General features: G+C 56.2%; 1 protein-coding gene across 2 annotated transcripts in view; it reads left to right on the forward strand.

Annotated features, from left to right (window-relative positions):
* Positions 1–3,206: 3,206 nt before the first annotated feature.
* Positions 3,207–23,410, forward strand: part of RARA (retinoic acid receptor alpha) — a 43,665-nt gene continuing 23,461 nt past the window's right edge. Inside the window, exon 1 of one of the 2 annotated variants that reach the window (XM_087441122.1) lies at positions 3,207–3,305. The gene's annotated coding sequence lies outside the window, so the exon portion shown is untranslated. Of the gene's footprint in view, positions 3,306–12,356; positions 12,588–23,410 lie in introns of those variants that run through there. The other variant, XM_004434532.2, reaches the window with a different exon arrangement.

Consider the following 23,410-nt stretch of genomic DNA (forward strand, 5'->3'; position numbering starts at 1 on the left):
AGTTTCAACCCCAGAGCTACCGCTGACATTTCTGGCTCAATGAAGACTTGCCTGTGGCTAGATAACTGGCAAGAGTGTGTGAGGTCCAAGCTACCCAGAGATCAAAAAATGTTGGCAGAGCTCTGTTCTCTCTTCCCCACTTTGGTCCCTGCCTTTATTAAGTGCCCTTTTAAGATACACCAATAAGAACTGGGAAGTAGGAATGAGACACGACTTGGAGATTTTTAAAAATATGTTTTGAGAGGTGTTACCTTGACTGTGGAGGAAGACCAAAAGAGAGAGCCAAGATTGAGATTTTATTTACATTTGTGTCTGTCTCCAGCACTTAGTGCAGAGCCCAATACCTGGTAGGTATTCAGTAAGCAATTGTTGAATGAACAGAAATGAACCAAGTTGCTGCCATTCCTTCAGTCTTGAGGGCAGTTCTGATCTGGAGGTAAACATGGCTGATGCTTTTGCACTGACGTAGAACAGGCCCCTGTAAAAGAAGGGTGCTCCATCTTACAAAATGTGGGGGATTTATTGGCCTCACATATGCGTTCCAATCGCTCCCTCTGATGTAGTGGTATTTTGCTTAAGGCAACTTCCATGTTGCTCCCAGGAAGCCTTGCCTATGGGGAGAGTCCTACCTACCAGGTGGGAGGAGGGGTACCTGTCTGGATGTTACCTATGTCCCTAGAGATTGGCCAGAAGCTGTGCCTCTAGGTGGCAAGGGATTAAGAAGGAACCCACCTTTGATGTCCCACATTTTCACTTTTGGGGAAAGTTGTGATCTTGGGTTCCTCCTAAAAAGATAAGGTGCTCTCTAAGACATTCTCTTTTAAGCTACCGACAGAGGCAGGTCTCCCTCTTCTCAGAAGAAAGGCTTCTGTAGGGGAGAAGGCGTGACCTCTGGCCTCTTCTTCATTTTTAACCCCAACCTCAAGGTACTGGCAGTAGAAGCTAATTGGGTGCAAGGGGCCTGGGTAAAGGCTGTCTGAAGACTGGCGAAAGGAGAGAGCCAGCTCCTTTTTTAAAAAGCTCTAATTGAGTTCTGAATCAGCCTCGCTCCCTTTGATCCCTCCTCTGTTTCCCACACTGCCTGAAACAGCTAGATCAGCATTTTATAACAAGGGTGCGCCTGCTCCCCGCACCCGCCCCCCCTCCTGACGCTCTCTGCTGCCGCCATCCACTGCTTGTCTCCTTCAGTTAAGATAATGAAGATGCTGAGAGATAAAATGTGTATTTAATAAGGGTGGGGGTAGGGAGGCAGAAAGGGGCAGCCAGGGCCTTCCCTAGTTTGGGGCCTAGCCAAGACTCAAGCTGAAAGCAAAGCTAGAGTAAAACTTGGCCAAAGGGTGTGGGGGTTTCTGGGCCTCAATCCAGCTGACTTCACTGCCTGCTGTTTGCCCTAAATTCCCCCACCTCCAGCCTCTCACCCCCACACTCCTTTCTTTCCTCTCTTCTTGCTCCCAGTGGGAAAAGGGAGACTTGCTTCAACTTTATTTTCAGCTGGTAACTTGGCCTTTGGTGCAGCACCCCCCAACCCAGAGTCAGTTGCAAGGTCAGCTAGGGCAGCCCCCACTGGCCTAGGGCTGTAGAAGCTGTGGGTTCACAGTGGGGGGTGAAAAAAGCTAGAGTTAATGAAGACCAGCTGTTAGTCTGGGTTCTGCCTACAGTTAGCTGGAGACCAGCGGTTGGTTGTTGGAGGTACGAGGGTACGTGACCTCCATCCCTGGGCACAAGGATATCCTGTGGCAGCTGAGGATTGTGCTGCTCTGAGCTTGGTTGTATCCTTAGTTTGTAAGAGAGTAGTCTGTTTCCCTCTTTCCTTGCTCCTCCCTTCCCCAAATAACACTCAGCCCTTATTGAGCTTTATAACTGTAGTGGTGGCCCAGCTGAGATCTGAGGATCTCCAAGCTCTTGTAAACACTCATTAACTGCCTGGGAAGAACCAAGAGCCCCGTGTAACAGCTGGGAGGGAACTGAGGCACATTAGGGTGAAAGGCTTGACCTGAGCTCATCCCATGGACTCCACCCTGGGGCCCTTGTCCGTCTGTACTATCTAGCCTCTTTCCCCATTTTTCTTGCAAGACAGAGAAGAAGGTGGAGGCAATGCTACTGCCCTCTCCCCTTCTAGGAAGAGGCCATGCTTTCTCCCTTCCCTCAAGTCTGTCCCTGACTTCCCCTGGCCCTTTACCCCATGACGTTTTCCCTGCTCTGCTGCTGCGGGAGATATGTGCAACTCTCCTTGCAAAATGTTCTCAATCCAGCCCCCTGCAGCCTTCCTATCCACCTTTCCCTGGCCCACCTGGCCCACCAAACCTGAGTTCTCCCTTTTGAGCTACTGAGAAGATCGGCTATCCTAAACTGGCTCTGTAACCTTGAAGTTGATCTAAGTGTGTTAAGAGGCCCCTCTGCCCCCTATATTTATCCCAAATGGTACCTGGGAAAACATTCTCTTTAGATTGTTCATCCTGGTAAAGTTTCAGGATGGGCTGAGTAGGGCCACTAGTTGACCCCTAGATTCTGCATCTCGTTCTTCCACTGACAATTGCCATTTCTGGTAATGGATGTAGCTCAGTCACCCAGCCCCACCTGCTCACACTCTCACTGTATATGTATAATCTGCACACCTCAACACTCCCAGATACACCTCAGCCTAAGGGTATAAAACAGCAGTTTCCAACTGCCATCCAAATTATACTGCCCTTTTTACTTACTGGAAATCAAGGGGTGGCCTTCTTGGCATTTAGGAATAGTGCGGAGGGATGAGGAGACTGCTACATCTACGAGGGATAGGGTAGAAATGAGCACCCATCCAAAATGAATGCCCCCTTCCCCAAATTCTCCATAGCTAAGTGGCTTAGCTGGAGTGATAGGGAAAGAGATCTTAACCCCATCTTCAGCACCAAAGCCCAAATCCATCTGCTTGGGGCAGGCAGGAAGAAATGTCTTTTTTCTCCTGTACTGTATTATCCTATCCTCAGCTAAAGTCATCCATGTGCTGTGTATTTGAGATTGGGGACTGTTCCTGTCTCCAGCCCATGACTCAGATTTTCTCTCAGTCTTTCTCCCAGTGAATTCTTTCTCTCCCATCAGTCCTCAGCTCTGCACCCGATGACCCAGTAGTCGGGGCTGGTGGAAGAGGGCGGGGAGAGCTTACTGTTTGGTGACTGGGCTTTAGGACCCAACGGGAACCTGAGCCTCTTGCAGCAGCCTAACCCAGAAGCAGGGGGGAATCCTGAATCGAGCTGAGAGGGCTTCCCCGGTTCTCCTGGGAACCCCATCGCCCCCACGCCAGCACGCACCTGGCAGGACCACAGGTAGGACCACACACACCCCTTCCCAATTCTCCCTGGGCTGCTTGCCGCCGGGCCTCTTCGCTTCCGATCTGGTCGTTTCCCTCTCGCCAGTTGAGGCTTTCCCCGTCCCTCCTCCCCCACCGCTCACTGTAGTCCTGGGAGGTGGGAGCCTGGGAACAGTGGGGTGTCTGAAACTCAGAGCCCCTGCACCCTCCAGCGCCTTTCCTGCACTTCCCCCGAGGCATTCCCTGTTCTCTGGCTAAGAATAGAAAGTGAGGGGAAGGTCTGCTCAGGCCTCACGCCCTTGCACCCTCCTTTGCAGTATTGCCTAATACCCCTTCCCCCACCTCACCTCGACAGGAGAATTGGCAGTGCCGGGGTAATAGAGAACAGAGGGAGCAGGAGAGGGACCTGAGCCCCCCTGGGGGATTTCTCTCTTGCTTCCTCTCTGCCTCCCAAGCCCAAGAACTCAGGACTTCACCCCCTCCTCCCTACTCACCTTGTAGGGGAACTAACGTCCCTTTCCAGGCTCATCTCACACTTGGGTGGCCAAAGGCTTTGCTGGAGAATGGTGGAGGTTGTGAGCGGTTTTTGGTGACCTTTTCCTCTAGGTAAAGTTCTTTCAGCTTAGAGCCCCCATCCCTGCCAACACCTCAATGCCTGTAGGGAAGTCCTCCACCTGCCCCCCACCCCCTGTGTGTTTGTGTGTGTGTGTGTGTGTTTGTGTGTGTGTGTGTGTGTGTACCATATACTTGTAAGATCTATAAGCTTTGGATAGAGGTGGCTGCGTGCATTGAAGGGGAGAGATCCCAGAGTCTGGCCAAGGCCAGAACAGGCTCAGCCCAGATGGCTGGGAATGGGGGTGTGGACCACATCAAGAAGGCCACCCAGCCATGCCAGCAACCTGGGCTCCTTGGCTTTCAGAGCCTCAGGCTCATGGTGTTACCCTGAAGCTTCTGCCCTCCTGCAGGCTCTCTGGGAGAGGGCTGGATGGCACCTACTGTTTACAGTGGCTTGTTTCTCTCTCCAGCGGGGGACTGACAAGCCCTGCTCTCTGAAGATCTAGGGCACCTCATTATGGTTTGGTGGGTTTGCAGGATTAGTGTATGAGTAACTCTGTGTGTGAGTGTGTATATTGCCTCTGGGTGTAGTGGACTGGGGAGGGGAGTGATAGAAGAGACTGGAAACACTTTGGGGGAACCCCTTTAGCTCTCTGTGTGTTGGGGGTGGGTGCCATGTCCCTATCTGGTAACTCTGTGTAGGTGTGGGGTTGGTTTGGAGGAAAGGGTGGAGATTGGAGTAATTTCAGACTTAGTTCTGCTCTTGACCCAGGGAGAAAAGTAGAGATTCTGAGTGCAAGCAGTGGACTGAGAATCAGAGGCCTGAATTTGAGACTCAGCCCTGTCATTTAACTATGTGCATTTATACAGGTCTCTAAGCCTCTGTTTCTTTACTTGTAAAAATGATGATCAGTAACAAGCCCCGCTTGCCTGGTAGAGATAATGCTATCAAGACGCCTTAAGACAGTATATTGTAAAGCCCAGTGCAAATGGTAGTTATGGCTGGAGTGCGGAGGGTGGGGAGGGTTCTAGGATGGGATTCTCTTCCTAAATCTAGGTCAGTCTCTCTGCCTTCAGTTTCCTTCCCCCATCCTTGCCCATCTGGGGGATGGAGGAACCAGGCAGGGCTGTTGCCCCAGGGATCTGCAGAATTCCCCTAATGCCAGTTGTAGCTGATGCCAGAGCGCCTGTGGTCAGAGAGGACAGATCTCTCTACCAGGCTTTTCTTCCTCTGGGGCTCCACACCTTCTCCCCCAAGCCCTGTCTCCACCTTCCTTCTGCCATTCCTGCTCCACGTCCTTGTCCCTGTCTCTCCCCTGCCCAGTGGCCTCCTTGTCCGGCTCACTGGGCAGGAGCCCTAATCGGATTCGACAGCTGAGACGTGTGTGGCGGCTGAGAGCAGGCGGGAGGGAAGCCAGTGGGAGGATGGTATGAGGGCTGCCCCTGGCACTGCCCAGGCCTCCCAGGCACCACCTTGGGCCTGCTGACTCCCAGTTTGGCTTGGCCCTGGGGAAGGGGTGCCATAAGAAGCTCAGGAATGAAGGGGCTGGGGTCTGAAGATTAGGGGAGTGGGAAACACACCCAGGACCCCAGGACCTCTTGGATATTTGGTGGCCTTAATGTCAGTATCTCTGACTCTGACAGGGAGGAGAGGACAGCAGGTGAGAGCCAGGCTACCCCCCCCCACCCCCTGCCATCCCCATGGCACCACTTTCTTCTCTCTTCTTATTCAGAAATGTGTTCCCTTTCCCCATCCAGCCCCTTTGGCCAGTTCTCCTTATGGGGCTCTGGGAGCTGCTGGGGGCACCATGTGTCTGCCTCACTTGGGCTGTTTCCTCCCCTCCAAGGTATTTCTCTCACTCACTCTCTGGGCTGGGTGCCAGGACTCCTGGGTTTCCTGCCTGCCTCATGGTGCAGGGCTGCCCTGCAGGCCTCCAGAGAGTCGCTAAGCTGGTTTCCTTCCTCCTGTATGAGGAGGGCCTTCTCCCAGGGCTGGGAGGTGTCAGGAATCCCAGGTGGGATAAGGGTGGGTGCACTGTAGCCCCTGGCACCATAGCACCCTGATCCTTCCCTCCTAGCCTCTGACTCAGCTTGGAGGCAGCACATGCCCAGCCTGGCAGGCATGGCCTGTTCTCACCTTCAGGCTTCCATCTTTACATGTGGAAGCCAAGATCTTCTGCTATTCTTTTTAGCTTTTTCCCCATGGTATCTGGGGGTGGCTCTCAAAATCCCTATGTCTGCACCCACACATTTTGGGGAGCAGGGGATTAGCATAATTGAAGCTGGGGCACTATTTTGTCTTTCCTCCAGCTGGGCCAGGGTGAAGGAAACCAGCACAAACTTCCCCGTGCCAATTCTCTCTGCCCTCAAAAGACCAGCCCGTGGAGCCAGGCCCTGCCCTCTCGGTGCCCACAATGTGGTTGGCACTGATTTGTCAGAAATTGGGAAGGTTTCCCTCTAGACCGCTTGCCTCCTCTCTCCTCCTCTTGCGGGGTAGGGACAGCTCTGTGATTGTAGGCACTTATGGGCAGGCCTCCCCCTAGGGAAGGGGTGTGGGATGCCCCTGAGATGGCCAAGTTGGCACTAGCTCCAGGCTAGAGTGCTAGACATGGTTCTGAGCTGGGAATTTGTGGGGGAGAGCAGGACATGGGCTCCCTGCCCCCTCATTTCCTGCTCTTTGGGCAGCTGTGGGCGAGAAAGGCTGCAGGGACTATTTTTAGTTAGTCTGTCCCCTGGCAGGAGGGACGTGCAGAAAAGCACGGGCAGGCAGAGGGGCTGGCCAAGGTGAGGGTAAGCAAGCAGGCAGGGAGTCCTGGGGACCCCTCAGGGCTCTCTCTGTCCAAGCAGACTTAAAACCAGAAGGGGCTTGAGAGGCCATGTAGATAATCCCTCTCCCCTACAGAGAGGGAAACGAAGGCCTAGAGAGGGGACGTGACTGGCCCGAGGACACTCAACTAATCATTAGTTGCATTGGGACCCCAGCCTAGGCCCTTTGCAGTATTTTCTCTCTCGTGAAGGTCCCTCACCACACCTGATTGTGCCTCCCTCCCCTACTGCAGCAGGGAGGACCTAGGCCAGGCGCGTCTGGTCTGTTTCCCTCTCTGCTTGTTTGTGTAGAGTCTCTGGTAAACCCCAGCTTGGTGTGTTTATAAGTGTCCACTGTGTGGAGAGAGTCTGTGTCCAGGCTGGAAGGAGGTCAGGGTTGGGGTTTGTTAGGTGGCCTGTGGCCACTGGTGTGAATCGAGGTGCTGGGCAGCTTCCAACAGGCTTACAGGCTGGCGAGCAGTGAGGCATGGAGACAACTTAGAGAAGGGGCATCCGGTCTAACTCCGTTTTCAAGACCCACAGATTTGCCCACAGTCCCAGAATGAGTTAGGGACAGACCAAGGAATAAGATGTAGGTTTGCAGACTCTCTAGAGCCCTTTGTGAGCCGCCATCCTGCCACGCCTAGGTCCTGGTGGTTGTTTGCCAATAGCCCCAACAAAGGAAGGGTGCAGGGCTGAAAAGTGGGGAGATGACCATAGGCTTCTTTTTATTTGAGGAAGATTGGCCCTGCGCTAACATCTGTTGCCAATCTTCCTCTTTTTTTTCCTTCTGTCTCTCCAAAGCTCCAGTACGTAGTTGTGTATCATAGTTGTAGTGTTGTAGCTCTTCTGAACTGGTGAACCCTGGGCGACCGAAGCGGAAGGTGCGAACTCAACTGCTACGCTACCCGGCCAGCCCCACCATGGGCTTCTAATCACAAGTCAGAAGTGAGCTCTCCTCTGAGGCCTGGAGGCAGGGCAGTTGGTTGAGGTGCGGGTGGAGAAAGTTCAGTGGAGAATTGTGTTCCCTCTGAATTCAGTCTCCTGTCTCAGCCTCATCCCCAGGGCCACAGTGTTGCACAGCTGCAGGAGGAGTCATTGCGTAGACTCTGAGGTGAATGGTGCCCCCTGGAGTTGTTCAGGGCCCTGCCTGTGTAGCTAAATGTGATGCTTCTGTCCCCTGCCTTCTTTCTTCAAATAAGCTTCAGATCCAGCTGGAAGGAGGTTCCAGAGGAGCCTCAATCTAACATCTACTCCCCACCCCGCCTCCTGCCACTCAATATCTATTCCTCTGCCGCCCAGCCCCTCCCCACCAAGCTGGTCTCAGTGGGCCACAAATTGCAGTGCAGGAGCCCCTCCCCCTCTCTCCACTCAGTTTCTCTGTCTCTGGGGGGCTGATTTATCATGTCCCCCCCTCCATCAGACCTGCTGCAGTGTGTGAGAAATCGATAGTGCAAATGGATTGAGGTTGTTCAGCCTGTCGACTCCCCTTGGGCCCCATCAACTCTCCTGGGACTTGGGGAGTTACTCAGTCCCCTTCCAGCTCAACATACACAGAGATATACACACCTAGTGGTTGTAGCCAGAGCGCTGAGCACGGGAATTATTCTTTCTGTCCGTCTCTGTCTCCATCTCTCTCATTCTCTCTTTTTCTCATATAGCGGTCTGGTCTTAGCATGACAAATACTCTTGAACATTTATTTCTAGCTGGGGTGGAGTGGGGGTGGAGGGGCTTAAAGGGCAGTAGGCTGCCAGTCAGAGGTGGGAGGGAAGCAGGTGGGTGAGGGAGAGTGTGCCCAAGGAGGAGGACTAGCCGAGGAAGGGATTGGGTGACAGCCCACCCCATCGGCCACTGGTAACTCAATCCCTGCACCCCACCCTCCTGATTCCCCTCCTGCTCAACAACTTCAGCAGCTGCTGGCAGAAGTGTGTATGAGTGTGTCTGTGTATGTGGGGGGTGGCGAGAGGGGCTGTGGGGGCTGGAGGTGCTGCCAGGACATGTTAAAGGAGACTCACAGCCTGGGTACAACTTGGGTGGCAGGAGGAGTTGGGGCTGGTGGGAGAGTGGGTGGTGAGTGACAGGCAGGGGGCAGGCTGCAAGGGGGCAGAGCAGCCCAGGGGGCTCACAAAACTTGTCTGCACTGGAGCAGGGCCTGGCGTGGTGGGGGTGGGCAGTGGTAAGGGGGCAGGGGCGGATACAACCATGGCTCACCCCAGGATGCCTGTTCTTCACTAGGAGATGTATATAACCATGGAGGGCACAGCCTGCCTCTGTCCCCAATGCCTGGGCTGTGCTTGCTGGGCATCACAATCTCAGTGACTAAGTCACTTCTGTCCTGGGGCTGGCAAGGTGCCAGGATCAGCTCTTCTCGGTAGGTGAGTCACTGCCCTGGCATCTCCCCCGGATGCAGCTGAGTCACCCGGCCGTGCCTGCTGGGCAGGTGGGCACCATGCTTGGGGTAGGGTTGGGGGCTATGTGTGTAGCCTGCACTTCCTTCTCTGATCTTTCTCTGGCATGTGCTGTCCCCATCCATAAACCTGCAGAGCCAGGCAAGGATGGTGTTTCGCTCAAGTGCTCTGTTAGGGGGAAAAGGAAGAGGCAGCAGGGTACAGTGTACAAATATGTTTGATTCCGAGTAAATGGGGGAGAAGTTGAGGGGGGGACTGTGGGTTTGAATCTTAGCTCTGCCATTGACAAGCTGTATGACCTTGGGCAAGGCAATTGCCTTTTTGAGCCTCAGTTTCCTCATCTATGCAATGGAAACAGGAGCCCTGCCCCAGATAACCCTTCAGGACAGTGAGAATCAAATGGGGGTGGGGCCATGAAAGTGCATGTGGGAGGAGCTCCTTTGGGGATGAGCTGGGAGGCTGGGGAGAAGAGGAGTCAGTTGGGGCAGGTTCCGGTTCCAGGAGACATCTCCCACCCCACCCACATCCAGGTCGTCTTGGAAGGGCAATGCCTCCCATCCTCTCTACCAACCATGCTATTCTATAGGAGTTCCCCACAAGCTGTGAGAGGGAGGCTTTGTTTTGCTGGAAGTGTGGGCCCTCCTGGGGTGTCTCAGAGCTATTTTGTATCTCCTTTGACTGCTGGGGGCTGTCACTGGCCATGCACCTATCAAGGCTCTCTTGGGTTTTGTCTGGTTTGGAGAGGGATCCCCATCTTGGAAAACCAGCAGCTCAGGCTCCTCCCCAAGCCCATCTACTTCTGTGTGCAGGAGGGGAAGGGTAAGCCCCAAGAAGTGTCTTTCCTAAAGAGTGAGGCACCCCTGGGCCTGTGGCTTTTCCCCCTCTGCTAGTCCCCTGCTGCTTCCTGCACTCTTCTCCCCTCCTGCAGGGAGGGTCCTTGGAGGATGGGGGATGGGAGCCCTGGCTTAGGCCCAGCACAGCTGGAGTTCAGCTGCTGCCCCAGACTGAAGACTCCTGGCCTCCCACCTGGAGACCTCTCCTGCCTCCTGGAGTCAAGCCTGGGTAGGGCTAGACATTGGACAGGCACTACTGGGTGCCCTGGGTAGGGAGGGAGTACCCCAAAGGTGTGCAGGCTGTGTGCAGCCTGTGTACACATGGTGCCAGTCTCGTGTGCATGAGTGTCCGACCCCCTGTGGGGAGCAGGTTTGTGGATGCATGAGTTTCTTCCCTCATCTGCACATGGGCCTACTGCTGTGTCTGTTCAGGAGTGTGCCCCCACTCTGCTTCATGCCCCTGTGCGTGCACAGATGCCTGTCTCGTATGTGCTTGTTCCGTGTGCTCATGGATGTGCATACATCCTGAGTGTGCATGTGGGGGTGTACACATGTGTGCTCTGAGTGTGCACATGGGTATGCATATATAGGTGTTTTGGCAGTGCGTTTGTACACCTGACTCTCAGTGTGCATGTGTGTATCTGACCCCGTGTGCTGGCAGGTGTATGTGAAGGCCACCCTTGGTGGGAGGCAGTGTACTTTTGTTTATGCACACTTGCATTTTTGTGTGCATGATCCTTCCCTTCTTGCCTCAGCTGGAAGGAAGACTGGTAGAATCTAGGCCAAGAAAAGCCTGTGCCGGCTAGGGGTGGCTGGCGCTGGGTCCCCTCCCAGGCTGGTCCCTTACCCGGGGGGCCGCCCCCAGCTGCTGCCTAGGCTCAGGCTGGAAGGCCTTTGGGGTTGGGGGGTGTGGGGGGGAAGGGGTTAAGCGTCGCGTCCACATCTGGGAGCCATTGGCGCATTCCTGCCCGCTGAGCGCATGTTTGCGGATGGATCTGGACGGGACAGGGCGGGAGGGGCTGGGCGGGCTGTTCGCACCGGCGGACGGAAATCCAGACGGGAGCGGGAGACAGCCCAGCCCAGCAGGCGGGAAGGGGCCTGGGGAAGCGCTGCTTGGCGCTGCCCGGGCACCTTTCCCCTGCGCTGGACCTTAGGGCAGAGCGTCCTGCGGACCCGGCCTGTCCTACCTTACCGAGGCTAGGGGGCTAAAGCTGGAGAGAGACAGATACCTCAGTTCTAGACCCAGCTTTGCAACCAGTGCGACCGTGGACAAAACCCCGTGTCCGCTCCGGTCTCCGTGTCCGCTCCCGGTCTCCGGTTCCTCGTCTGTAAAGCGGGGGCCGTCGGACCGGTGGGTTTGAGAGCTCTGCCAGCCGGCTCAGGCTGAGTCTCCTCACTGGGATGGAGGCCTGGGAGTGTGGCATTTCCCCTTCCAGTGGGAAGTCCTGTGGGGGCACTTGTGGCCACTTCTCTGACCGGGAACGGGGAGGGGAGGTTGTTCCCTAGTGATTCCGCTTTCGCGCCCCGCGCCCCCCCCTTCCTCCCCGTAGACTGCTAGAGTTGGGGACAGGATCCTCCCAAACGGAGCAGCAGGCTGGGAGGGGGCGGGGACGGCTCATGGCTGTGTTGGGGAATGGGGTCTCCGCAGATGGAGAGTGATTCAGATCCACTGGAACAAGAATGCAAGCTTTCCTGGCTCCTCCAGCCTGGGCCAGGAGAGACAAGCTTGAGTCTGAGTCCTCTAGCGTGGAGGTGTGCTCCTGGGCGCCCCCTACTTGGCTCTTGGATCCAAGAGCCTCTACCCTTTTGGTGGAAGGGTACTTGTGGGGGCGCTGAAGGGTTGGGTTGGGCCAGAGTTCTTCCGACCCGCTCGAGATGGAGAAGTGTTTGGGGGAAGAGGAGAGGAGGTGTAGTTATGGGAGGTCTACCCTTGCTCTCCTGTTTTTGCAGACAAGAAAATTAAGATTCAGAGAAATGAAGCGACTTGTTCAAGGTCACACAGCTCTCAGCTCCAAATGGTCCCTGGAGGAAGATTATAATTATGGGAATCAGGGGCTTGACAGCTAGGGCCGTAGTCACTGTGGTCACTTCCATATTACGCCGCCGCCTCTCTTCCCTGGTTTAGGTGTGAGGGGTGTGTGTGTGATCCGTGCCCCTGTGAGTGTGGGTGTGTGTGATTGGGGGGAAGGGAGTGTGATACCACACAGTGCAGTCCTTTCTTCACCAAGCCCTCTTTCCATTCTTTCCGCAGATCTTCACTCCCTCTTAGCTCTGAATCTCTCCTTTTGGGGCAGAGGGAGGGATTCTCCCAGATTCCCACGGTCCTGCCTTCTGTTAGGCGCGGCTCCTTTAAGACTCGCCCGTCCCTGGATCTATTGAGGGGGGGCGTGATCCTGTGGGCCCGCCCCTGGCTGTTGATTGGTCGTTGGGTGGACGGGGTGGGCCTGAGGGAGAGGGCCTCCCCCTGCTCGGTACCTTCCGCCCCCCCCCAGTCTGGGGCTCCGGGTAAAGTTTCAGCCTCCGCACGTGACTCGCTATGGCCGCTGCCTTCGCCCCGCGCCCCTGAGCCGCGGCCCCCCGGACTGCTCCTCTCCCGGGACCCCGTACCTCTGACGCGGAGCAGCACCAAGGCGCAAGGTCAGGACAGACGCCGTGCCCGCGGGCGCCTCGGACGGATTGCGTGCCCCCGCTGCGAGGTAACCTCTCTCCCGGGGATTTTGGAGAGCCCCTGGCTCCCGCAGGCAACGGGGCCCCGTGGCCTGCTCCTAATGGGAGCTGCGGGCGGGGCCTGGGTGCTGGGCGGGTTCCGACGAGAACCTGGGGTTTCCTGGGCTTCCCAACCCGCCGCCGCCGTGCCCAGGGTGGGGGAGCCCCGTCTATGCGTCTGTCTGCGCTCGTGTCTTCGCGCGCAACCGTGAGGCGTCTGGGGCCGTCTGCTGCGCGAGTCTCTGGTGCCCGAGCTGTGGCAGAACCGCCCCTGGGAACTCCTGCTCTCTCTCTTTTCTCTTCAAAAACAAGCAAAACAAAAAGACTTTCAAACCTGTTTGGGGAGAGATCGGATGCCCAACGGACTAGCCCCCTCCTTCTTTCTCTCCTGTTATCTGAGCCGCCCTGTGGTTTGGGGAGAATCAGCCCGGGGGCCCACCCCCACCTGAGGCAGTCTGCTGGGAGGCGGGGCCCGCTCAGCTGGTGTCCCCCTTGGAGTGAGGCGAGCCGTCAGAATTGGGTGCGGGAGCCAGTGCAGTTGAGGGAGGGATGTCTCTGGATCTGATGCTACCATGGGCTTGTGGAAGCTTTTTGGGGTGAGGGGAGGACGGAATAGACTGGTCGCCTTTGCTCTGATGAGGGTATCTAGGACCTGGTGCCACCCACGAGGCGGAAAGCTGCTAGCCAGATGTGTATATGGAGAGGGGCGCTGGAAAATTGACTTGGCTGTGTCCCCTTTCTGGGCACTGCCCTATTGTCAGGCTGCTCTATGGGAAGGGGGACAGGCCCCCAGTATGCTTGGGTGGGGATGAGGACCAACTCCTATGGAGATCAGACAAGAAAAGCCCCCCAGCCTTGGAGACATTTCTCTACTGTCCATCCTGTCTTGGATAGGATGCCCAGTGTGCTGGCATAGAGGGGTACCCTCGGCCCCCACCTGGTGCGGGCTCCCTCTTCTGTAACCAGATTGCCTTCTGCCTGCTGGCTGTGTGCACATGTGTGTATGTATATGTTCTCTCAGGGATGCCTTCTTACCTCCCTGCTGCTTATCCCCAAGCCCCTGCTGCTCCTGACCACTGTCCCTCCTCCAGTTTCCTGATTAGGAGATTCAGAGATGTCTCTTGTCCCCTTCCTTGGCTGCAGTCATCATAGGGCAGGGTTGTTCTGGAGAAATAGTTTAGTAAAGACACCAGGTCTTGCTAGGAAACTGGGGCTCAAGCCCCAAACTCTTCTCCAGGGCCTTGTGCTTGATGGGGAGGCTGGGCCAGGGAAGCCCCAGGTTGGAGTGGGGTGGCTTAGAGGCTTGGGGCTTCCCCTCTGGGGGGGTGGAGATGAGTCTGGGGGAGGGAACAAGAGAAAGAGTATTTGGAGTTGGAGGAAGGAGGGGGTGGTTGCAGAGTCAGGGAGTTTGTGGCTGTGAAGGATGTTGGTGTATTGGGAGGGGCTAGGACATCAGTTCTGCCTGGGAGTCTGGACCATGTTGCTCCTGAAACAGAGTGGTCACTAGGGTCAGATTCGAGTAGGCCCTTGGGAGCGGAGGATCTGGGATTTGGAGGGACTTTGAGGGTTCGAGTGAGTGTGCGTGAGGTGGTCACTGCAGGGGTTTCCCCGCCAGGCTGGGGAGGGCAGTGCAGACGCAGTGGCAGTTCTGAGAAGACCCCAGGCTTGGAATGGCTTCATCCTGGCCACCTCCTCCAACAGCCTCTAAATCTCTGTCCCTTCAGTCTGACCTTAAACGACCCTGCTTCCACTCTGGGACACCTCTTTGGTCCCCCTCCTACTCCCAACCATGTGGCAGCCTGGCAGGAAGCTAGCTGTGGGCAGCCCCATCCTGATCACCCCCGTGCCTCCCCCGCTGGGCACAGTCACCCACATGTGCCATGACGTGGTTCCTGCCAGCCTGTCTAGTGTGGTGGAGGGGACATTGTCTGAGCGGCCCTTCAAGTCTGTTTTGGGGGTATTGACCCAGACTCCAGTTAATTAACTCCCCTTCCCCTAAGTCATTTGGTCTTGGAATCTGGCTCTGCCCTTTGGGACCTTTCCCCCTTGCTCAGACTCTAGGGTCTTAGGTGGGGTCATCCTCAGAACTGTGTGACACGAGGGTGAGGCCTGCCCCAAAATATAAACCTCAATGCCCAGTTCCCTGGCCTCTGGGCAGCATGGGCAGGGCAGGGCAGGGCAGGGCAGGACCTAGGCTAGGCTGGAGGGGTGAGTGTGTCTGGGCCTCTCTGGGGTTTATGTAGGAGCACTGTCTGGTGTCTGGGGTGATGGGCATCTGGGGAAGGTAATCTTGTCCCTGTGACGAATAAAGAGGGTACTCTCCACTCGCCCAGCACCCCACGTCCCTTTCTGGTGGTGGTGGTTTTGGGAGTGTGGGAAGCTGGTAGGGCCTTTGGCAAGATGACCAGGGTTGTCTTGACTTACTGGGTTTTGGGAAAGGAGTGTGGCAACTGATACCCCAGCTCCCAGGGCTTTGGCTGCACATCCTCTCTGACGCCTGCTGTCTTTCCTCCCTCTGTTCCCCTCTCCACCCTCTGGCTGCTGTCTGGAGCCCACACGGTGTGTGGGGGGATGCAGGGTGGGGGCGAGGCCCAGGATCTCCGTGTGTGTCCAGGGAGTGTTCTGGGGATTGGCAGGATTGGCTGAGGGTGTCTGGGCGGGCGTGCGGGGACCAGGCCCAGAGTGTGAGAATGTGTCAGCGTCAGTTTGTCTGTCCCCAGTCTGGCTCGGGTGTGGGTGTCTCTTGCTTCGTCTGGATTTTGCCTCCCGCTCCAGTCCCCGCCCCCCACCAGCTGGGACCGCCCGCTTGCTCTCCCTCTCTCTCCGCAACTGGAGCCTCCCTTGCCTGTTCCTGGAATTTGGAGAGGAGGAGGAGGAAGAGGCAGGCAGACAGACCTCCCACACTCTAGCCCGCCCGCCTGGCATCTTAGGGAAATGAAATAGGTGCAGTGGAACTAAGGTTTTCCTGCCTTCGCCAGACCCTCCAACACACTTTGCAGCGTCCAAGGGGCCAGGTCTTACAGAAGGGCTGTGGGCTGTCTCCCACCCACCTGGCAGCGATGTCTCCTCCTTCTACCCAGCGTCCTGCCCGCCAGGGCTCCTGCTGGGACCTCCAGGCACCAGTGTCAGCCTGGGGAGCGGGTGGGGGATTAGACTGCTGCCAGCCTGGCCAGCACCTGTTGCCAGCCCCCAGCCCTGTAACTGGAGCTGGCTTGGGAGGGGGCTGCAAAATGACAGGTGGAATTTCTGCAGCCAGGCAACCCCCCCACCCACTGGATATGCCTTTCTCTTCCAGTGGCAGCGGAACAAGGAAAGTCTGCCCCCCTCCAACTGTCAAACTGATCTCATGGATGATGCCCCTGTCCTGCCTGTGGGGGCAGGGCCTGGGAGATGATGGGCAAGGGGATGAGCTTATTGCTGTTTGCCCAATGACGCCCCCCCCCCATCACTGGCTGCAGAGCTGGGCTGCCCTTGTTCAAGTTTACTGAGCTCTGCTGCTCTAGCAGGGCTGGGGGACCTGGGGGCGTGTGGATGGGGGTGGTTCTCTGTTAATGTTTTAATTGCATAAAAACTGGGAGCTCAGCTCCGGGCCAGTGGGGAGTCTAGGTCTGGCTGGCCGCCCGGTTTGGGCTAAATATAGTCTGGGACATCTGCAGAGAAGGGGAGGGGGATGGAGGGAGGTTCCATTCCCCCCACCTCCAGCCAAGGTGCCCTCGTCTAGGCAGGCACCTTGGAGCAGGGAGGGGGATTCCTCTGCATGAAAGGCAGGGGAGGGGCGGTGGAGGCTGTGCACAGTTGGGACCTCGCCTGCCTGGAGGCCGGTAGGCGCCTGTGATGAACCCAGAGGCTCAGGACAGGGCCGGAGTGGGACGTGCCGGGGCTGGATCCACTGGCTCTGCTCCCCTCCCCCAAGAGCTGCCTGAGCTCAGGCAGTCTCCATGTGTCACTGCGCCCCCGGCAGTGTCACCGTGACCCACTCGCTGTGTGCCTGTGTGTACACACCTACCTTGGAGTGGCTCCCTCCCTGCTGGCCCTTACCCCAGAGCTTCTGTCCTCTGGGTCCTACTGCAGGTCCCCAGCCCTCCTTCCTTCTGTCCCTCACCCCCAGTGAAACCTTCAGCCCAGGAATCGAGACTTGAGAAGGGGAAGCTGCGGTGGGGAGTTCTCTGATCTCCAGTCACGGCAGGAAGTGGAGGGGAGGGTGACCGAGGGGGGGACCGTGAGTGGCAGGCAGGGAGGGAGGGCCATCAGCCCTGCAACCAACTGTGCAGTGGGAAGTGGCTGCCCTCCAAGCTGCCCCCCCCCGTCCCTCCAGCTCAAAGTGAGGGAAACTTAGGGGGACAGCTGATTCCCCAGGGGCTGCTAACAATCTTCATCACCCCCAACACTGAAAAAAAATGTCTTCCTGTCACGTGGCTGTCACTTCCTGTCCCACTCTGGTTCCTGGGATGTTTGTTGTTGGTTGCCATGGAGATGGCACCGTGGGCACTACCCTGGTTCTTGTGGGGAGGGAGCTGCCCCTCCCCCCAGGCCCCCAGTTGGGGGAGATTTGGGGGACCTGCCTAGGGGCCGTTTCAGGCTGAGTGTGTGTGGTCTCTGATGCCCCAGATCCCCCAGGGCCCCCAGACTTCTGTCTGTGGGAAGGAGTCACAGCCACCTACTCAGACCCAGTGGGGAGACTGTGACCACGTCTGGCTGTGCTTGACTGTGGCCAACTGTGTGAGTCTGATTGATTGTACAGACCCTGTCCCCTCCGGCCTGGGTCCTGCTGCCTCATAAAGATGCCAGTGCGTGGAACCTCTGCTCCCTATCTTCTTTTACTTTTGGAGCCTTCTCCCATCCTGTGTTCTCATGGAAACTACCTTCCCCAGGGCGTTTCTGTGGCTTCTTGGGGTCCAGGCTGGAGTGGGGAGGGGCCCTGGACAGGATCCTTGGTTGTGTGTGTTTTTGGGGGTGGGGAGGTGGTGGTCTGCAGAGCATCCTTTCCCCTACACACACAGCCTTCACCAGCCTCTCCCTGATCCCACAGGCCCTGTGCTTTAAGGAGCAGGCCATAGGACTTTGTGACCCATTTTCCCCACCCCCTTGTGGGCTTCCCTGTTCAGCTGAGGATGGAGAGGGAAAGAGGTTTCCCCTAGTTCTAGCCCCAACTGAGTAGGCGGGTATGCAGTAGGAAGTTCGTGGGGGGTCGAGGGATGGGGGAGTATGGGGCAGGGCCCCGTCTGACTCAGGCCTGGTCTGGGGTCAGAGCCAAAAGGATATCCTGAGGCAGGAGGGGGGGCCGTTCCCAGCTTCCCTTCAGCCTGGGTCCCCAGGGAGGAATACTGGAAGGGGGCTGGTAGCACTGTGACCCTAGGATTCAGAGTCTGGCAGTCTCAGGGTTGGGGCAGAGCTGAGGGGATGGGGGGATTGCTGTAGACACACATACACAGACACACACGCTCGCTTGCTGTGTACTCTGACCTCCCCATTGTGAGAGTTGTGCTTCCTGCACGGTGGAGGGGAGACAGTGGTGAGGGGGCAGCTGCCAAGGTGAGGGTGGGGAAAGCCCCGTGCCAGGCTGGGTATGAGGACGGTGGTTTCCAAGCTGGGGGGGGGGGTCCCCTTCTGTCTGTGCCCCTTTGGTCCCCCACAAAGACAGAGCTGCCTTTGTATGGTCCATACACTCCTGTGGTCTGGCTGTGGCCTGGGCAGGCTCCTCTCTTCCTCTTCCTGTTTTCTTCCTTCCCCATGGGTTGCTCCCTCTTATTGAGGCCTGGGCTGCCCCCTGCCCTTTCACCTACTCTCTGCTCACAAGAAAACTGGGTGGGAGGCTTCAGCTCTGGTTCTGGGTGGGCCCCTTAGCCACCCTGGGCTTCAGAGGTCCTGAGCACGTTTCCTAGGGGCCTCCGGGGTGTGGTCCTTGGGGGTGCAGGAGTGCAACCCTGCTTGGCAGAGACCCCCATTTCCTCCTCCCGGAACCTGGCCTGTCCTGGGCTTGGGCTTGTCCAGTTGCCCTTTCTGCCTGGCATTCAGTCACTGCTGAGGTTGTGGCCCGTGAAGGTCAGGCAACGCTGTGTAGCTGGAGCAGAACCTTAGGCCAGGCAGGGCACAAGGTGGGGAGACGTTGGACCCATTCTTCTAGGACTAGGTGCTGTGTCTTGAGGCAGTGGGCAGTGGGCAGTGGGCAGTGGCAGTGGCAGCATCCAGAGGAAGATGCTGGTCTTCAGTCCTCCCCTACCAGCCCTGAGGATGTGCTCAGGGCCCACACATGCTTGGGACAGGTTTTTCAAACAAGTCCTAGCTCCAATGAGGCAGGCCTGGGGTCCTCTGGGTTGGTGGGGAAGAGGTACTTCCCTCTGTCCTGGCTTTGCCCACGTCATCCTTCTCAGGCCCTCCTGGGGTGGTCTCTTCCAAAGTGAGGCCAGCCTGGCCAGGCTGCCTGCAGCCCGGACCCTGGTGAGCAAAAGGTAAACTGAGGACCAGAGTGGCTGGATTGTGGGCTTGCTGGGGAGGAGAGGGGCGAGAGCCTTGGCCAGAGAGGATCTGAGGAGCATAGGGGAGGAGAGAGGTTGTGGCTGTGTGTGTGTGTGTGTGTGTGTGTGTGTGTGTGTGTTTGTTTTCCTGGAAAGTTTATAAATAGTTCCAGGCCTCTGTTCTGGTTTGAAATCTGCCCTGTCCTGCCCTTCCCTGCTCTGCCAGCTCCTAGCAGGGTAGGAGGTCCGAAGGGGCCAGGTCTTTGTTTCTGCCAGGGCTGGAGTCCCCATCCCCACCTCCACCCCCCAAGTTGAGCTTGAGCTTTGGGTGTCATTTGCATATGATTCATTGACTGTCTAGAATGCTTAGGAAACCCCCTGTCTCCCCTTCTTTTAAGCTCCCCAATCTCTCTCCCCTCCTTTCAGCCCCTCTGGGACTGCCTGACTTCTTTTTTTTTTTGTGAGGAAGATCAGCCCTGAGCTAACATCCATGCTAATCCTCCTCTTTTTGCTGAGGAAGACCGGCTCTGAGCTAACATCTATTGCCAATCCTCCTCCTTTTTCTTTTTTCCCCCCGCAAAGCCCCAGTAGACAGTTGTACATCATAGTTGCACGTCCTTCTAGTTGCTGTATGTGGGACGCAGCCTCAGCATGGCCAGAGAAGCGGTGCATCGGTGCGCGCCCGGGATCCGAACCCGGGCCGCCAGCAGCGGAGCGCGCGCACTTAACCGCTAAGCCACGGGGCCGGCCCCTGCCTGACTTCTGTACCTTGGGAGCCATTGTTTTGGGGGAGCCTGGGGAGTAGAGAGGAGAGAGTAGATGAAGAAGGGGGGCTGGGCCAGCTGGGTTTGGGGACCCCTGGTTCCTCTCCTCTGAGGATAGGGGAGGAAAAGGTCTATTTCTCTTCCCCTCCCCAAATCCAAAGGTTTCCCTTTTTTGGTTTGTGACATGAAAGAAGGGAATTTAAGAAAGGACTGTGGCTGGGGCCTCCACCCACACCCCGAATATCCCTCTCCCCACATCCCTCTCCTCAGTCTGGGGGGAAGCAGATTCTAGAAAATGGGTAATTCTCCGGCCCAGCCCTGTCAACAGCTGGTAGCCCTGGTTGGGGAGAGAGAAGGGAGAGCAGACACACTGCCCAAGGAGGCAGTGGGGTGGTGCTGAGAGGCGTGGGGGCAGGAGGGAACCCAGTCGCCCAGCACCTCCTGTGTGCCAGGCGCTATGCTAGGTGCTTTCCAGGACTTTTATCTCTTAAATCACACAGACAGTTGTTGAGGTAGCTGTTCACAGGCGAGTAAACAGATGCTTAGAGAGGTTAAGTGACTTGCCTAAGGTCACCCAGAGTGGCAGAGCTGAGATTTGACCCTTCAAACCTCTGGTTCTTTCTGCTCAGCCAGATCTTGCCTTTGTCTCTAGGTGTGTGACTCTTGGGGATATAACGAATGGGCATCTGCGGACGTCTGACGCTGGGGAAGGGATCCTGGTACCTTTTTGGGGTGAGGGAGGCCCCAGCGGGCAGGGGTGCACAGCTGCTGGCAGGCACTCCAGCTGCCACCCCTCTTTCTGCTGTGCCGAGGCTGGGTTCAGTGTCTTGGAGGTGTGGGGCTGTGGTTTTCTCTCCCTCGAGGGAGGGAACCCGTGGGCAGTGGAGGTGGCGGGCCTAGGGTGGAGGTTGGAGGTGGGTGGTTTGTTTTCCCTTTCTTTGGTGCTGGTTTCGATTCTCTGACGGCGTCTTCTCCACCCCTGGGTGCAGGGGGCCAGGGCCCAGGCGTCTCCCCGAGGTTCATGGCTCCAGAGGGACCGTGTGAGGCAGGGCCTACACTCTTTGGCCCTGCGTCCTTCATCCCTGCCCTTGCCCATCCCTGTTCCCTGGCCAGCCTGGCTCTTAGCCCATTTTTGTGACCTTTACCCCCTCCCGCGGCTCAAGGCCCTCCCTAGGGAGCTGAGTAACTTCGCACCAAAGTTTGCAGGCTGAGTTAGTGAGGCTCTGATGGGGGTGGAGGAGGCCTTCCAGCCTCTCTCGGGTGTGTATCTGTGAGGGGGTTGAAGTATGGTCCGATTTCAAACTCCTCAGGGGCAGAGTTGAGGCATTGAGGTGGCTGCAGTTCTCTCTCCTCGGGGGGCAAGGTAGGCTCCAGAGCATCCAGACTGGACTGACTGAATCTGCCCTCCACACCACCAAAAGCTGGGTCAGGATGCCTGGGGTCTGGAGTGAATGACTTTCTGGGCCTCAGCCTCCTGGGCCTCACCTCAGGGAGGCAGGCCCCTGTATGAATGTGAATCCACTTGAGTGTTTCTCAGAGGGTGCACCTCTTGTGTGTGTGTGGATCCTGGTGTGTGTTGGGGGTCCTGCAGGGAAGCAGGTTCGGAGGCCAGTCTGGCTATGCGAGGGCCAGGGAGTGTGCAGTTTGGGAAGCTGTGGGGTTGTGGTTGTATCTGTGGGGAGCTGTGTCCAGGGGCCGTGCATGCAAGCCCTGAACCACGCGTTGTGTGGTGGAGCCCAGGTGTGGAGAGATGGTATCTCCAGGTTCCCTCTCCTCACATGCGTGCCCGCACACACACAGGCTGGCGCACGCAAGCGTGCTCTTGCCCTTGTACGCTTGCCATAGACCTGCGTGCGGGAGTTTCTGCAAGTGTCTGGGGAGTGTGTGTGTGTGTGAGGGTATGATTGTCAATGCTGATGAGGCTCAGCTAACCCCTCCTTCCCTTGCCTGGCTCCCCAGCTCAAGTTCCCGTTGTGTGGGGCCCCACAGGGGTGTGGGGGGACCAGGGCGGCAGCTGGCCTGATGGGTGGGGCCCCTGTTCCTCTGACGTCAGCCCTCTCAGCCTGGGAGCGAATCAGGAGGGGCCTGGGAAGAGAAGGGGGCACCTCATTCAGAAGTAAGGAGCGAGGCCCTGTGGCTGTCGTAATTAGTAACAGTAAAAATCATGGTCATTAACAAGGTCCAGATTTCCCTCCTGGCAGAGCTGCCCCCTCCCTAGCAAGTACCTGTCGCCACCTCCCCCTCCCTCAGCCTGGCCCAGCTGGGCCCAGAAGTCCTGGCCTCTTCAGAGTGGCCTTGGCAGGAACTCCCCCATCCCAGGCATTGTCCTCGGCCAAATGCTGGCCATGTGCGTGTCCCCTGCACTCCAAGTCTGAGCCTGGAGCCTGGAGCTTGGAACCTGGTATGGCCTGAGCTTGGGAAGAAGGTGTTGGAAATGGACGCAGTTCTTATTTTGGGTCTCTGTTTCTTTTCTTCTCTCTTTCTTTCCTCTCTTCCTTTCTTTCTTCCTTCTTTTTTACAGTTTTATTGAGATGTAATTCATATACCATAAAATTCACCCATGAAAGCGTACAATTCAATGGTTTTAGTATATTCACAGAGTTGTGCAACTATCACCACAATCAATTTTAGAAAATTTTCATCACTCCAAAAAGAGCCGCCATACCCATCAGCAGTCACTTCCCATTTCCCTCAAACCCATGGCCCAGCCCCTGGTAACCACAGTCTACTTTCTGTCTTTATAGATTTGCCTGTTCTGGATATTTCATATAAATGGAATCATACAATATATGGTCTTTTAGAACTAGCATAATGTCTTCAAGGTTTATCCATGTTGTAGTGTATATCAGTACTTCATTCTTTTTTATGGCAAAATAATATTCCATTGTATGGCTAGACAGCATTTTATTTATCCATTCATCAGTTGATGGACATTTGGGTCCACTTTTTGGCTTATGAATAATGCCGGTATGAACAACGATGTACAAGTTTTTGTGGGGACGTGTGTTTTCACATCTCTTGGGTAGATACCTAGGAGTGGAAATACTGGGTCATATGATTACTTTGTGTTTAACCTTTTGAGGAACCACCCAACTGTTTTCCAAAGCAGCTGTACTATTTTACATTCCCACCAGCAATGTATGAGGGTTCCAATTTCTCCACATCCTCACCAAAACTTGTTATTATCAGACTTTTTGATTACAGCCATCTTAGTGGATGTGAAGTGATATCTCATTGTGGTTTTGATTGGCCGTGTTTCTTTTTGTCTCTTTTCTTTTGTCTTTCTTATATATGTGTGTCATATATGTGTACAAGTATATCCATATATTAATACATGCATGTGTATTTATGTGTGTGTAACCTCTTATAGCCCAAGTGGATCTGAAGCATCCTCTTGTGGATCTGCTTCTCTTTTTCCGTCTCTTTGCTCTCGTTGCTGCCTGTCTGTCTCGCTGTGTCATGGAATCTCTGGGTTCATCTCTGTCTCTCTCTATCCCATGGTGTTATCTCCCCGTGTCCTCTGGTCGCAGCTGTTCAAACAGGGTGTGGATCTGTGTACCCACCGGTGGGGGTGCATCTGGCCTTTCGTCTTCA

This window comes from Ceratotherium simum, chromosome 16, assembly GCF_057802395.1.
Source record: "Ceratotherium simum simum isolate JZ-2026a chromosome 16, ASM5780239v1, whole genome shotgun sequence".
Taxonomy (NCBI): domain Eukaryota; kingdom Metazoa; phylum Chordata; class Mammalia; order Perissodactyla; family Rhinocerotidae; genus Ceratotherium; species Ceratotherium simum.